Below are 17,408 nucleotides of genomic sequence, written 5' to 3' on the forward strand. Positions count from 1 at the left end.
CCTTTTTGTCATGTTCCTTTTCCTCCGTGAATCCTCTACCCATGGCCTGTTTGGTTCTCAAGGTCAGCCAAGTCCTGCATCTCTTTGAAATCTTCTTGGCTCCCTTCCTCCCACAGAGTACTCCAGACTGCACCCTCCCCCACTGTCTTGCTCTTCCTTAGGTTTTCATTTAACCTGTGCTATGAGTGTGCTTTGTTTCCTTACTATACTATAAGGCTCTTTAGGGTGATTTTTGTGTTAGATTTTTATTAGTGTCCCCTCTTTCCTCACAGGGACTCTCATATGCTAAGTACTCAAATATTTACTACTGAATGACACGAGTAGGGCCTTTGGGTATTTCTAACCTGTAATCAGAGGTCATTCTCTGACTTTTCTACCATAAGATGCTTGCTTCATTGCCTCGTCTTTGGGACCCACATTTTCCATTCATCTCTTCAACGTTGGGGTTCTCTGAGGGTTCAGTCTTTGTCTTTTTTCTCTATCCATCCTCTTGAAAAATCTTACCCCCTTCATATATTCTGCGGCCAGTGACCTGAGAGTTCAGCCTAAAATCTCTGGAGCTATTCTTTGGCTCACTGGCATGTCTGTCACACATGTGCACCTCGATATGCCTGAGGTAAACCAAACTTAACCTATGTGAAATTGGACTATCACTTCACTCAGGCTTGTATCATGTCTGGATAATTGTAGCCTCTTCCTAATTAGTCTCTCTGACCTTCACCTCATGCCCCTCAAAACCTTCCAGAATGATCAATATCTTCTGCTCGGTGAGATAGAACTCTTGAAGACATTGGTGTAGGAAAAGACTTTATGAACAAAACCTCAGTTGCCTGTGAACTAGCACAAACAATCAACAAGTGGGATCTCTTCTTACTAAAAAGCTTCTGAACAGCAAGAGAAACCACCAACAGTGTGAAGAGACAACCCACAATGTGGGAAAAAATCTTTACCTGCTTTTCCTCAGACAAAGGTGTACTATCTCGAATCTATAAAGAACTTAAAAAGATCAGACCTCCCAAATTTAAAGACCCAATCCAAAAATGGGCATCTGAAATGAACAGACATTTCTCAGATGAAGAAGTCGAAATAGCAAATGAAAAAATGTTTGACATCACTGGTCATTTGAGAGATACAAATGAAAACAACGCTGAGATTCCACCTCACCTCAGAAAGAATGGCTGCTATCATGAAATCAACCAATAACAAACGCTGGTGGGGCTGTGGGGAAGGAGGAACCCTTGTCCACTGCTGGTGGGAGTGTAGACTGGTGCAACCACTGTGGAAGTCAATATGGAGATATCTCAAAGAATTAGGACTGGAAGTCCCATTTGAGCCAGCTATTCCTGTGCTGGGTATCTTCCCAAAAGAATTAAAAGAATCATACCACAGAGATATATGTGCTCCCGTGTTCATAGCAGCACAATTTGTAATAGCTAAAACTTGGAAGCAACCCAATTGCCCATCAACTGGAGACTGGATAAAGAAGATGTGGCTTTTTTATAAAATGGAGTACTACTCAGCTATAAAAAATGAAATATTAGAGACATTTATAGCTCAATGGATGCACATTGAGGCGATACTCTTAAGTGAAATAAATAGAACACACATGTGTAAATACCGAATAGTTTCTCTGGTGTGAGAAACTGAAAGTGTAAATAAGGACTAAAAGGTATAATAGATAATGTGAAATAGGAAGAAAAGGGCCAAGGGGAAGGGGAAGTGGGAGGGGTAGGGGAAAGGAAAGAAGGGAATGGAATTAATATGAGAAAATGAAAAAATGGAAACAAAGTCTTTGTAAATAGGGAGGGGTGGAGGGGTTGAAGGGAGGGCAGGGGAAGCGTGAAAAATAAGAACCAAGAGGGCTGGGGATTTAGCTCAGTGGTTCCACCGCCTGCTTTGCAAGCACAAGGACCCGAGTTTGATCCCCAGTACCAAAAAAAAAAAAAAAAAAGAACCATGAGAGATTATGTAAAGGTGCAAATTTCCAATGATGAATGTCATTATATTTTATACCTAAAATGTAGCAATGATTAGAATGAATAATTGATAATGTGAATTAGGAAGAAAAGGTTCAAAGGGGTAGGGGTAGTGGGAGGGGCAGGGGAAAGGAAAGAAGGGAAAGGAAAAATGATGAGAAATGGAAACAAAGTCTTTGTAAATAGGGAAGGGTGGAGGGGGTGAAGGGAGGGCTAGGAATGGGGAAAAAACAAGAACCAAGATGCATCATGTAAAGGTACAGTTCCCAATGAGAAATGTAATTGTGTTGTATACCTACAATGTACCAATAAAATAATTTTTTAAAAAATCCTCTGCTCAAATCAGCTCCCCAGCTCTTTTTTTGTCTAAAAGATGAATCTTTTATCTTCAGCCTAGCACGTAAAGTCCATAAAGCTCTGCCCTTGCTTTCTCCTCCTGCTCTGTCTCTCATAAACCCCCACTGAATACAACAGCACCACACAACTTCTGTGGTAACCCCCATACCCATGATACTATTGCTTTGCTTCTTGGCTCTAATGCTCTTCTACTTTCTCTTCATCCAGCTACCTCTACTCATCCTTTAACTCTGGATTCAAGGTCCTCTTCCCAAGAAGCAAAGGCATTTTCTGATCTCTCATTGCTCCCAATTCCTTTTCTTATTCACAACTAAGCAATCCTCTGCCCAAATCAGTATGATTTACATAGAATGTAATATTCTACTTCTTCATGGTATTTCTCCTTTTCTGTGTCTAGCTTCTCACTCAACTGCAAGCTCCATGAAACAGGGCTCCTATTTCACACCTTTTTAGTCTGATACATATTAAATGCCCAGTTTGCTGAAGAAAAAAATCATCCATTTTTGGTTCTCAGTACATAGTCAACAATTGAAGTGATATATAGATGAGATTGAGAATCTCATAATTGAGTTTCTACTGCCTATGAAGAGGTACGTTTTTGTGGGTTTATGTGGGGTAAAGTTTTCAGAAATTGGTGTGGATATCATGACATGTTATATACGTTTAACACTGAGTTCAACCTTTTGTAACTTGTCCTGGCAAGACTAACACAGTGTCACAGAGTGAGAGACGTGAATTCTAGACCTGTTACAAAATGACTGTGGTATAGGTTATATGTGGCTGGCTATGGGCAAGTCGGATTTGGTTGTATATTGTTTCTGGAATCAGGCCAAGTCGCCCAATGGTGAGAGGAACCACAAGGGTAAGCCAGAAGGAGCCAAGTGACTGTCAGGATAGAGAAGACTGTAGAACTGGAGTTGGAGAGGAACAGATGCTAAAATAGCACTGTCTGTGACTTCATGTCACTGTTACCACAGACCCTGGGCCGGTATTTCTTACAACGGTTACTTAAGCATCAGAACAGATACAAAAGAGAAAATTGGGCAACTTTATCTTGTTTCTTGGCTTTAGTAAGGAAATAAGATAAATTCAGCCTGACAATTATCAGCAGTCTACCCTATCTCAAGTCAGTGAGAAAGGGTCCTCCTGGTAACTTGGTAGCCCGCCTCTGTCAGCTTTTGCCCCCTAGTGGTCATTTGGAGTTGCTGACACTTTTAACAGGCTGTTCTGAATCTTTTTTTTTTTTTCTTTTTCACTTTTTGTTCAGGAAAGGCAAGTCTATAGTCCCTAGAAACGGAGAAAAGAGTATCTTTGTGTGTAGGCCCTTGCATTGGAATTTATGGAGTATATTTAATTTCTTTTTATAACTACTCAGTAACTACCTATTCCCGAAAGCCTAGCTTAATCTACGAAGAAATATATCAACTTTTACTTTACACAAGCTTGGCTATGCTTTAAAAAAATATTGTGGCTTCTTGATTCTGGTAGAATGATTGACACATTGATTTTATTACCTTCATCCTGTCTAGAATTATTAATAGTTCGTTGTTCCGCTTGATCTTCCTTCTCTGTTAATCTTTGTGGGATTTGTGGTTTGTAATCGTTATGTAGCCAGCATTCTCAAATAATGTAGTTTTCGTTTTACATTAATCTGAAATGGAATGTTATTGGGTAAAATACCCCTTAGGGGTACAATGAAAAGGACCCATTAATTTTCAGGGCAAGAGGGCTGATTATTCCCCTCCCCCCTTAAATCTGTACTAATTGCTAATAACTTTTTATAGAATTCAGTACATGAAGCTAATTTTGATTTCCTCTTTCCAATATACAGCATATCTAAAATGCTTGTCCAGAATAAGAAAAGGAGCTTTAGAAGGTCGGGTGCTTAATAAATATGCTTTATAATATTGCAGTTTGTAAATGAGTCAAAATTGGGAGCTCTAGAAGGAATGCTCATGTTTTTAATTAAAGGGAACTGTAATTGGGTGGCCTGAACATTTTATGATGCATACATGGAGCAATGCCTCATAGGAAACATTTTGTAACATCATTACAGAAAATAAAGGTGAGGCAGTATAGCACGTTGGTTAAGAGTACAGCACTATTGCTACTAATTCTGTAAAATCCCAGCTCCTTTGGTGTGGCCTTCTGGAAAGTTGCTTAACCTTCTTATTCCTTTAATTCATAAAATGAGGATAATGAAAGCACTACTTAATCCATATCTTTGTTGTGAAAATTAAATGAAATAATGTATATAAAGCCTTTCACATTTCTGGACATTAAGGCCAGCAATGCTAGGTGTTGTCTGATCAGGAAGGTCTAGTTTAGTTCCCAGTTGTCTTAGATTAAAGAATCCTTAAAGAATTTGGGTGGTCATTGACTGACCAATCATTGAGCCATTATCAAAGTGGGTGTTTTGAGACAAGTCTCGCTATATAGTTCATGCAGGCCTTGAACTCACTATGTAGTACAGGTTGGCCTCAAATTCACGGTGATCCTCCTACCTCAGCCTCCCAGAGTGTTGGGATTACAGGCATGCACCACCATGCCCAGCTATCCCTTTCTTCTTAATGTTCTTGCTTATGATCAGTGTAAACATTGGGGACTCTTGATGAGTATGTTCTATCCCAAGAGTGAAAGAATGAGGCACTTCCTGATACTGATTCAGAATGGTCTAGAAAACTAGGCATAAGTGAAAATTGAATTTGGAATATTCTATGGTCATTTAATTTGGGAGCTAGAGGTTCACAAAATATGTTTTTCTTTTCACCCTTTCTCCCCCTCTCCAGCTTAATGAGGTATAACTGACAATAAAATCTGTATATATTTACGGTGTACAATGTGCTGTTTTGATATCTGTATGCATCGTGAAACAATTACCACAATCAAGCTAATTACCATGTCCATCACCTCACCTAGTTACAGAACACTAAGATCTACTCTCTTAGCAAATTTTAAGTACACATTAAGTATAATTACCATGCAGTATATTAGATCTTCAGAACTTATTAATCTTATAACTGAAAATTTGTACCCTTTAACCAAAATTCCCAGCCCCTGGCTTCCACCATTCTACTCTCTGTTTCCACAAGTTTGCCTTTTTTAAGATTCTACATATTAAATGAGATTTTGCAATCAGGATTTGTCTTTTGTTGCCTAGCTTTCACTTAACATATGGTCCTCTAGTTTATCACAAATGTCAGGAATTACTTCTTTTAAAGGCTTTAATACTATTCCATCTCATCCCCCCCCCCCCAATTTTCTATATCCATTCTTCTGTTGATGAATGCTTGGGCTGTTTCCATATCTTGGCTATTATGAATAATGGGCCAGTAAGTGGGAAAGCGTAGTTATGTTTGAGATGTTGATTTCATTTCCTCTGGATATATACCTAGAAGTGGGATTGCTGGATCATATGGTAGTTATATTTCCAATGTTTTGAGGAACCTCTGTAATTTTTTCCATAATGGCTGTACTAGTTTATATTCCCACCAACAGTATACATGGGTTTCCTTTTCTTGACATCCTTGACAACAATTACCACTTGAGTTTTTTTATATTATTACCTCATACCACTCAAGTTTTATTGAAATTTAAAATATATACAGTATAGCACACCAATCTAAAGTGTAATTAATTTACACTATTCATCCATCCATTTAACTATCACTCAGGTCAAGACAAAGAAGATTCCAGAAAGCCTCCTCATGTCCCTTTCCAGTCAATACCAGCCCCTCATAATCACTACTATGACTTCTACTGACTAATCTGTTCTTGAATTTCATATTAATAGAAAAATATACTCTTTTGCTTAACATTTTGTCTATGAAACTCATCCATGTTATTATATGAAACAATTGTTTTCTATTATTGTTGTGCATTTTATTTTATGAATATATCACAGTTCATTTATCCCTTGTTCCATGGATGGATACTTGAGTTGATTCTGGTGTAGAGCTATTGTAACTAAAGTTGCTATGAAATTTTTGTAAGAGCCTTTTGGTGAATATATACTTTCAATATTTTTAGGTATATATCTAGGAAGACCATATTATAAACCATATAAGAATGCTCTCAATACTTATATTTTAACATTGTTTTTGATTGATTCTACATATGCAATTGCTTTCTAATTCCCAAAGTATTACCCTAGTTACCACTAAGCAGAAGATGCCATTCCTAGGTTCCATTTCTTCCCCAAGGAGAGTCAATTGTCCTGCAAGGCAATCAGAAATTAGGAGAGAAATTAGAAAATTGAACATTAAGTAAAGGAGGGCTCTTATACAGGCCCAAAGCTTCCTTGGAGAGTTTGAAATGGAGCCCTGGTAATTTTTCTAATGAATGGGACTGATGATGGCAGGGGATCTTCAGAGTATGCTAGGGGACAAAGCAGATTTATTGTCCTCAGGGGGAAAAAGGAAAAAGAATATTTGATTTTCTTTAGCCAAACTAGTTATAGAGAAACATTAAATTGGGAAAAGTGCAAGAGGCCATCAAAATGATTGCCTTCTGTCTCTAGAGAGAGTGCCTTGTCAAGATAGTGAGGCCTGATGACCTTTGGTCTTTGGCTTTCCTATTTGAAGATATGAAACACCTAAGGATGGTTGTACAGCTTCTGGGTCCACTTCTCTGTAGGTCCAAGCTTTGGTCATCAAGAACCAGATAGAAGATAGTACTGAATTAGGATAAATTGCCCTTGGTGTAGCCAATTAATGCTTATAATAATTTTACCATCTTAGGAAAATGTCACAAGTTGTCGTCCCGAAGGGCAACAGATGTGACTGACTGGCTGATTCTTACCTTCTTGCCTATTTAGATTGATTTTAATATGTAGTTGTTTTGAACTTTATACACTTTTACCCCCAAACCTCATGAGGCTCTCTGTGCGGGTACATTTATCCTTATTGCCTGGGAAGTTATTAATGAATGCTTCTCTTTTTCTTGTGAAACTCTTTTGGGTTCAGTGTGCTAGGCTTCTGGCTGGAGGTAGTGGGTAGGCTATGAATGGGTTTGGAAGAAGTGTGGGCACCCTTGGTCTTTCCTGATGGGAATGTACTATTTTTTAGGACCCAATTTTTGGAGACTATAGCGATAAGCATGAGGGAGTGTTGACATTAGAGTGGAAATAACTTATTCCCAGGCTTTCTGCTGAACACTCAGACTTCATCACTGTTTCAGTTGTAATCTAGAATCCAGTCTATGGCTGACAGTCCAGAAATGGCCAGGTCCCTGGAATTTTCTTTGCAATGTGGTCCAATTGCAAAATTATATCCTCAAGGCTCCTAGTAAGGCATTTACTTATCTAAGGCTCATGAAGAAAAGCTACTGGTGGCTTAGAACCTGGTATCTGAGAAGATGCTGTGCAAAGGAAATATTTTTAAAATCCTATTTTTCTCATTGACCTACTATTTCAAAGACATTGTGACTTCATTTTTGGTAGATTTTCCATTGGTAATGTTACCTAAGACTTTGCCTTTGTATTTCCTTCTACCCTTACTGACTGCAACCCATCCAAGAGAATTGCTACAGTAAGAAATCCCTGGTCAAAAATTTCTTGCAATTTAAAGTTAAAATGTGAACACAACTATAGACAGACTAGCCTTGTACCTACCTTTGAGGTAAGGTCCCTTACCTCCGGAGCATCTGTCCTGTCCTCCATCAAACTCTTCCCAATTCTTACATTCAGAATTAAGAAGTGAGTATTTGGAAGATTAATAAGCAATGTTTATTTCTAAAGATCTATATAGTTAACCTAAAACTATTTGGGGGTGATATTGTGGTAAAGTCTATTGATCATCTGAAACTTTTAGTTGATATAAAAGCAGTGGTGTTGTTCTCTTCTTGTTCCCTTTCCTACACCACTATTTCCATTCTTATGGAAGCATACTTTCCTTTTAACAGTAAAGGCATACAGACATAAGAATCAAGAAGATAAAAAAAATTGGAAAATCTTTAAACCAGTTCACCATTTTCTATATAACAAGAATCTATTGGTATACAGATTTGTTTACAAGTAATTAAAGGAAAATAAAATTTGCCGGAAAAACTGACATGCTTTTTTTTTTTTTAGTTCTTTTATTGGTACATTTTAGGTATACAATTCGTTTACATTTATCATTGGGTGTTTGTACCTGTACATGATGTATCTTGGTTCTTACTTTTTTTCCTCACTACCTGTGTGCCCTTCACCGCCTCTGCCCTTCCCTATTTACATAGATTTCATTTCCATTTTTTTTCTTTTCTCATAGTTTTTCTTTAAAATGAATAATTGATAATTTGAAATAGGAAAAAAAGGTTCAAAGATGAAGGAGTGAAGGGAGGGGAAGGGGAAAGGAAAAGAGGGAAAACTGACATTCTTAATTCAAAACATTTTCATGGACTTTCTGGGGTAAAGAGGTGGTTTTGGACTTCCTGTCTCTTGCTTATAAGAAGGCTCATGTTATGATTTAATCTAAACTGTACCTCCCAAATTCTCATTTGTTCAGAGGTGGGGCTTTAGGAAGGTGACTCGATTATGGGGGCACTATACTCATCAGTGGATTAATCCATTGATGAGTTCATAGCTGAATGTGCTGTTAGGAGGTGAGGCCTGGTTGGAGGAGGTGGGTCATTAGGTGTGTGACCCAGTCTCCTTGGGAATGAGATGCTATTATTTCAAAGGAAGTGGGTGAGTATACAATCACTTGTAATAACTTACTTCTGAGTATATCAGCTACTCCACATTTATTCACTGAGCACATGTGCAAGCAGTGAGTACTTCCATGGTGAATTTGTGTGAAATGAGACTCATATCTGAATAGGAATTACAGCTCTGCAATGTAACCACATTTGGGCATTTTCATCTGCCATGGACATTGGGTTTGGAAGATCATGACTCTTGGAAGCCTCAGTACCAACATCTATGAAATTAAAACAACATCTACCCTCTAGGGTACCAGCTTTGACTTCTTGCTTGCTATTATGAGCATTCATGCATGAACTATAACTAAAAGCTCATTGCAGCCTGCCTTTTGAGCAAGAAGATAGAACTTTACGTATACTTTCTCCTAACTATGTCTCAGTTGAAGTGGCTGTGGGACAATGAAGAATTTAATGTATTGCAATTTTAAAGGTTCAGTTTCCATTTTTAAAAATTGGAAATGCCTAATGCACATTTAATTTTTCAAACCATATTTGTGGGAAGGAGTGAGGGATGGAAGTAAGGGGTGCCTACCCCCAAAGATGTCCTCTCCCAAACATTCTGTCACCTTCTCCCCTTCCCCAAACAATCCTCTGCTGTTTTCTTTATGACTTAATGAATGCATAAGGCCATTCTATTTTCTGTCATCAGTGGCTTGAGCTATCCACGTGGCTTCTTTCCCTGGGGGAATTTCACAGATAAATTATTGCATACAATTACATAAAATAAATTTAAACTGAATAGGGCGAGTAGCAGGCAGGCTAGTCTGAGTGTTTCTACGGAGTTAATCCCTAGTGAAGAGGGAAAATCACTGCATATAAATGAGAACTCGCTGCTGTCTAAACCAGCTGATAAATGATACCATCTGCTGGAAAGGAATTCTCAATGCCCTTGACACTTGTCCCACCCACTTAGCCAAGCAGCCATTCTCCATTCTGCAGTAGCTTTTCCATGCGAGGAGGAGGTTGGGTGAGGGGGTGTCACCTTTCGACTGTGCCCGAGGGTTCTAGCTGATGGACTTGCACTATAAACTTGGTTCTCTGGGTGACCAAACAGACCACATTTTTAGGACACCAATCACATTAGGGCTCAATCTGTGGCCTAAATCAGAGTTCTCAAATTTGGCTGCACAGCAGAATCCTCTGAGGAGCTTTTAAAATGTTGAATGCCTAGCCATCCCAATGCACAAGTCATTCAAAAGTATGGCTAAGTTTGGAAACCAGTGGCCTAAATCCTATATTGGCACTCTGCAAATTTTTGTGAATATGAATCCTTGTAAAAATGCAGGTTCTGATTCAGATTCTGCGATTCTAACATTTTATGTCCTGAATCCTCTCATTAGCATCATAATCTAACTCAGTGATTTGCAAACATTTTATTTCTAAAGCTATGAAATCCTTTCTGTAAGTCCAGTCTCACAGCAAAGTCCTATATATACAAGTAGGACTGTGGTGGTTCCAAGGCTGAAGGGTCAGACTAGTCCACAAAGCTAATCAACCATGATCTCAGTATGTACATTTCTTGTTAATGTGTACATCATAAACACTGTTATGCTCTACCTGAAGTCAATTCTTCTTTAAAAGGTGATATCTATAGTTAGTAATTGAATTTCTGGAAGTTTCTTCAGGATCCCAATTTGGAGATGTTGTTTGTCTTATTTATATAACCATAAATGGCTGGTTTCTACATATACAAACAGCATGTGTGCCCATATTGGCCATCCCAAACCCTTAAGCATGTACAAATCTGACTTCAGCTTACCTTTGAGTTAACTCAGAAGAGATAATGTCAGATTGGCTGCCCAGGTTCATGAACTAATTCAAAAACACAGTGAAAGTTTAGCATTACCAGCATTGCCCATTTTCATTTTCTTTCTAAAGCCCATTATCAATCTTATTCATTTATATATTTATTATCTGCCAACTTCTATGAAGAAATAAGTTCCACAAAGTTAAGGGCCTGCTGTCTTGTCACCATCATAATACTACACTCTGAACTATGCCTGACACATAGGAAGTGTTCAATAGATATCTGCAGAATGATTACATGAAAATAGATCACCAAAAATTCCTGTTTCTTTTAATCCGAACCATATGCTCAGCATCTTTCCTGGATTTGAGTCCAAGTTGATCTCTCCATTACCACCACTGTGGTTTCCAGTCTACTTTCAGCCTTATGACTGTGTTGGCAGCCAAACTGCCATCAATAACTCCAAAGAAAAACGTGAGCCGGATTTGTGAAGATGGAAGTCACTGCTATATATATGATAATTGAAGCAATAGAGATGGATAAAATTGGCAAGAGGAGAGCAGAGAGATAACAAAGGTTCAAGCCCTCATGAATTCAATAAAGGAAATGATTTCCTGTTTTACCGTACCTCCCCAATATTCCTGTCTACCCTATGCACATACCTGTACAACCTAACTTTCACAAATTCCTTCAACTACAACACGATCTCTAGATCCTTATTATTTGGGGGAGTAGTTTGGACACAATCATTTATTAGTTTATCAATGTTCTCTTAAAAATGTAATCTTTTGTTACCGAAGAATTTACAAATAAAACAATCCTATCACTCATTTAACTACATCAACCATCATTTAGAAGTACTAGTCATCATGAAGTAAAACCAATGGAAAAAAGGCTAAAATCAAATACCAAGTAATTTTTTAATGATTTCTGTTCAGGGCTATTTTACCATGAGATGTGTGCCAGTACAGAATTGCAATAATTATTAGATTTTTTTAAAAGAGAAGATAAATATCCAGCAATTAGAAAATCTTCAAAGACAGTGAAAAAAATAGTTTTGATATATCTGAAAGCTTGCCACATTGTATTTTGCTATCAGGACTTTTAACCCCTAATTTGAGGTGATAACAAAAAAGGCTTGGCTAGTAGTGCAAGAAATGTAAAACAGCAAGATCAGTGAGAGTGAAGTATTAAATTACTTAAGAAACTAAACTTAGTTTACTTGCCATTCTCTATTGACACTGTATCTAGTGTTTTTCAGTAAGTTCTAAAAGGAAGCAAATCAAGTATAATTGTGATAAGCTGCATCTAGGATGGTAGCCAGTGATCTCAGCCTCCTAGTAGCCACAGCCTTGTGTAGTCCTCTCCCCTAGTTCATGGGCTAGGCTTATTAACTGAATTTTTTTTATATAATATTTGTTGCATGTTTTTAAATTTTTCTTTTCCTGGTACTGGGGATCAAACTCAGGAACTTGCGCTTGGCAGGCAGGCGCGGTGCCACTGAGCTACATCCCCAGCCCTTATTTACTGACTTCTAACAAATAGAATATTACAAAAGTGATGGCCTGTCACTGTTATAAAATAGTGGTTTTCATTTCACTTTTTCTTTGTTTATTCATCCTGGATCAAGCCAACTGCTAAATCATGAGGCAGTCCTGTGGAGAGGACAAAAACTATGATATTAAATCTTTATTTTGCTAAATTTTGTTAAATTGCTAAGTGATGGGGGACTTTGTAATAAAGCAATAGATATGCACTTATAGTCATAGATGATGTAGCATTAGCTTATTCACAATCAACTGGGTAATCCTGAATTACTTTGGCAGAAAGACTATTAGTTTCCACAATCTGCCATATACATGGAAGTTAATCAACACTGTTTAAAGGTGAGTACTTTATTCTTCATATATCCACAGTCCAAATCCAGTTGATCTTCAAATAATCACTTTTTAATTAAATTATATCACTCCCTGGAAACACCATATAGTAAATCAAAACTTCCATGCACATATTATCCAATACTATTTGTTGCAGAGAGCCACTAGGGCTAGGAGCCCATTTATCTGTCCTTGAATCTTTTTGTGTTTATTAGCCTATTTTAAACATGTCTTAGGTTCTGTTAGGAAACACAGGCTGCAACTTCTCCACAAGTAACAAAATCTAGTGATTCTAAGTTTAGATAAATATCCAGATAGGATCATACCAGTCTTACTCCAGATGTGTAGTGTTTTTGAGGACCACATGAAAAACTATGACGAGGGTCGGGGATTTAGCTCAGTGGTTCTGTCGCCTGCCTCGCAGGCACAAGGTCCCGAGTTCAATCCTGGGTACCAAAAAAAAAAAAAAAAAATTTTGCCAGCTATTTAGCTCAGTGGTTTCACTGCCTGCTGTGCAAGAGCAAGGACCCGAGTTCGATCCCTGGTACCAAAAAATAAATAAATAAATAAAAAAGGACATTAGAAATATTAAAAAAAACAAAACTATGACGTACCTATGAGATAAAAATAGCTATGTATCAGTTGATAAAGAGGACATGATGCAAAAATGGAAAGCCACAGAATTCCAGAAATAAAAACACAAATAGCACTCAAGGAACAACTGAGATAAACTACGAAAATATATTCACATGAGACCAGTTAAGCTTTTGGCACTCAGTTTAAGGACTAAGGGTTCATTCATTCATTATTCATAAAGTAATTTGAGAACCAAAAAAGGCTCAGTTCTTTGCCTGTCGATGCAGGAATACAAAGGCATTATTGATGTTGTCCTTGTCCTCCACAACACTATTAAAAGATCTTAGTCAACTGTGAGTGACATTACTTGTGTATGAAATAATTGAAGAACTAGAAGGCAACATAGGATACACTGCAAATAATATAGGTCCTGGAAACATGGCAAACTGAAAAAAAGAAGGAACTACATGTATTAGGCAGAGCTTTGAACACTGGATAAAAAATATGTTTATGAATTAAATATACATTGTTAAATTATATTCATAGGAGAGCACTGATTTGGATTTAGCTCCTACAGTAGGCCCAACAGATGAAACCAAACCAGAATAGAGTCACTCATGTTAGGTGCCATGTAATCAAACTGAACTTTAAAATAAAGGCTAGGTTTCTAAAAATGAAGACTTTTCTGAAACAGATTGAGATAATTTACCACATTATAGACCCCTGAGCTGAAAAGAATTGAGATGAAACCAGCAAGGAGGGGAAAAACCAAACTGGTACGCATTTAGGGAAGTCTGAACCATTAAGTCACTAACAGGATTAATTTGGGGAGATGGTAGAAATAAAATGTCAGGCAACAAAAACATAAGTGAAAGATGATTGGAATTAAAACACTCCCAAGTCTTTGTGTCATTTTGAAGGAAAGTGGGATTCTCATTAAATTTCAAATGCTGTATGTGTATTAAGAAATTAAGGTTAATCAGTAATAAACTTATAATATGTAATTACTAAAAAGGAAAAAAAAAGATGTCAGAAAGCAAGAGAAGGCAGGGAAGAAAAAATTAGAAAAGAAGTAAGTAGTGGACAGAAAAAGTAATATAGAAGAAGTAAAACCAAATACATCAGTAATAATACATAAAAGCAGTAAGCTCTTCAGTTAATACTGCCTGAGACTGGACTGAAAAAGAAAACACAGTGCAGTTATAAGCTATTTAACAGACACAGCTAAAATATTACACAGAAAGACTGAAGCAGAGGTATATAAAACCAAACCTTTGGCATATATTAATCAAAAGAAAGCTATTATAGCAACCATAATTTCAAACAGAATGAACGTTAAAGGAAAAATCATAATTGATGGTACAAAGAAACAGTTCATTAATGAGACAATGAACTTGCAAGTCCCTAACAATATAGCTTAAAAAGAAGCAGCGACAGAATCCACAATCATAATGCAGGATTTTAATGCATCATCCTCAGAAACTGATGGATTAAACAGACAAAATAGTCCTAAGAACATAAGACTGCTTTAATATTTGTAAAATTTACTATTTGAATGTATTTGCAGGCTTGTCCTAACCTTGCACCTAACAACTACAGAAGATATATACTTTAAATCACACACAAAACAAACACTTTTCACACACAGGGCACAAAGCAAGCCTCAGCAAACAAAGATTCTTATCATACAAATCAAGTTTTTTTAATAATAAAAAGCCCACAAATCCACATTTTGTGAAACTTTAAGAATTAATTTACAACTTATGTTTCAATACATAAATCCTACTGAAAAATCAGCAAATGTCTCAAACTAAAAGAAAACAAAAACTGCAAATCAAACTCAAATGTAGCTAAAGGAACAGTTAGATGGGAATGTACAGTCCTTCCTCTATGAAAACATTAGAAAAGATGGTTTAAAATATTAATGGGCTTAAGAATCTGTAAGAGAAAATCTCAAGGAAAATAGAAGGGAGTGAAAAGCAGAAATGAATGAAATAAAAAACAATAGAGAGGACCAAACTGAAAGGCTAGTTCTTTGAAAAGACACAAAATAGACAAATCTTCAGCATGAATTTAAAGAGAGAAGGGCCTGGGATTTAGCTCAGTGGTTCTGCCGCCTGCCTCGAAAGCCCAAGGTCCCGAGTTCAATTCCGGGTACTGAGAGAGAGAGAGAGAGAGAGAGAGAGGAGAGAACACCTATTAGGAATGAAAAAGGGAACAAAAATGTCATTAAGATTTCCCAAATAAGACATTACCATGACAACTTTATAAATTTGAAAGCAGAAGAAATACACAATGTTCTGAAAAATTGTTCTACTGAAAAGTAGAGCACAGAGAACAATTGCTATGGTTGACTAAGACTAAAGTTATCAGGAATAATTTTACAAAAAAGAGGGCCTTTGAAGATAGGAGGCCTTGGGGATAGGCATATCCAAAAATGCAAATGAAAGTGGTATCTCAAGGAAATAGGATAGATACGTAGCGGAAGAGAAAAAGGTAATCTGAAGCCAGATTTAAGTACAGAGATTCCTCACCACCCCCTCAACTGTATATTAGAATCATCTGGGAAGCTTCAAAAAAAAAAGCCTCACTAGCCAGATCAAACTTAACAAATCAGTCTCTGGGCTGAGCTATGATTAAAATCTGAAGTATCTATTCATTCTAACTTTTATTCAAAGGCTTGTAACACTTGGCAATTAAATGTGTGTAATGATTAAGAATTAAGCTTTCGTGTATTTTTTGCTACTTTAATATTAAAGTTCCTTAGACTATCCTAACATTTTTAATGACATGCTTCAATTATTTCCTCCTCTCAAATCTTTGTATACTTAGGAAATGTAAAGTAACCGAAAAGAAAGCACACCAAAAAGAAAAAGCAGTGCTCCTTCTAAAATCAATCAATACTATGGAATCAAACATTGCTAGGAAGAAAGGCTTTTGATATTTTAGATTCTGTGTCATTGCTTTAACCTCTTCTCAGAAGTATGGTTAATCAAGAACTGACTATCCTTCAAAATGCAAGTCATAGGTGAGGAGAAAATACTTGCAATGCACAAATCCAAGAAAGATCTTGTATCTAGAATATATAAAGAATTTCTACAAATCAATAAAGACAGCTGAATTTTAGAAAACTTATCTTACAAGAGCTTATCAAAATGGCCAATGAAAAAATGAAAGTGTTCAATATCATTACATAGTTATAACCAGAAGTCAAATTAAAACAAGATATCATAAAACACCCATAGAATTGGTAAAAGAAAACAGACCAAGAATAGCAAGTGTTGGTGAGGATATGGAACAACTAGAACACTTTTACATTGCTATGGGAATATAAATTAGTATAAATACTTAGGAAAAATATTAAGCAGTGCCTTGTAAAGCTAAACATACCTTATTTCTGAGTAATTTCACATATGTGTTGATGTCCATCAAAAAAGCATATCCCATAATGCTCACTACAGCTGTATGCATAGTAGCCCAAACCTGAAAATAATACAAATGTCCAGCAGTAGAATGGGTAAATTGTGCTCTAGTCATAGAGTAGCATCTTATGACAATGAAGATGAGACTAGGCTTATGTTCACCATGTAACTCTTGCAAACAGAAGGTCCATGAAACAGTACATGTGTGTGAGTCTGTGTATATGAAGCTCAATCACAGATGAAATAAATCTATGGTAATACAATGAAGAGACATGGCAGTTCCCAAGGGGAGGGGTGCAGGGAGTGTCTAGTCTGTGGTTGCTGACCTAAATAAAGGGGGTATGATTAAAACTTCAGGGGTGCTGAAAATTTTCTGAATCATATCTAAACTGTTGCTATACTGGCTTCCACATAAAAAATTCACGCCGTACATTTAATATTTTGTGCATGTTGCCATGTGTAAATGTTGTACTTCAATAAGAAAAATAAAGTGTTTCAATTTGTATCTTTTTACCTTCATCTGAAGGAGGAATGTATACTATACACAAGTCACTCAGAGTTGAAACATGACTATATGTTAGTTTCCAAGTAAAATCAACCTTGTTTCAAATGTTAAAGGTATGTAATGCAGAGATCTGAATTTAATTTAGAAAGTGTATAGATTTCTTACCAAACTATACCAAGACATGCATAGTTTGCAGAAAGGTGAAGCATGGGTGGGCTTCTATTTAGGATTTTACAGAAAAACCTCACTTCAACATATAATGGAAAT

At 36.8% G+C, this 17,408-nt stretch overlaps 1 long non-coding RNA gene across 1 annotated transcript; it reads right to left on the reverse strand.

The window, feature by feature from the left end:
- Positions 1-6,400: 6,400 nt before the first annotated feature.
- LOC147824343 (uncharacterized) lies at positions 6,401-16,598 on the reverse strand. The gene is made up of 2 exons (XR_015442436.1): positions 10,774-16,598; positions 6,401-6,549 (listed from the first exon to the last, which is right to left on the reverse strand). It is a non-coding gene; the product is annotated as an uncharacterized LOC147824343 (long non-coding RNA).
- Positions 16,599-17,408: the final 810 nt, after the last annotated feature.

This window comes from Heterocephalus glaber, unplaced genomic scaffold (assembly GCF_053883595.1).
Source record: "Heterocephalus glaber isolate CG9 unplaced genomic scaffold, H.glaber_assembly_v1.0 deba00001547, whole genome shotgun sequence".
Taxonomy (NCBI): domain Eukaryota; kingdom Metazoa; phylum Chordata; class Mammalia; order Rodentia; family Bathyergidae; genus Heterocephalus; species Heterocephalus glaber.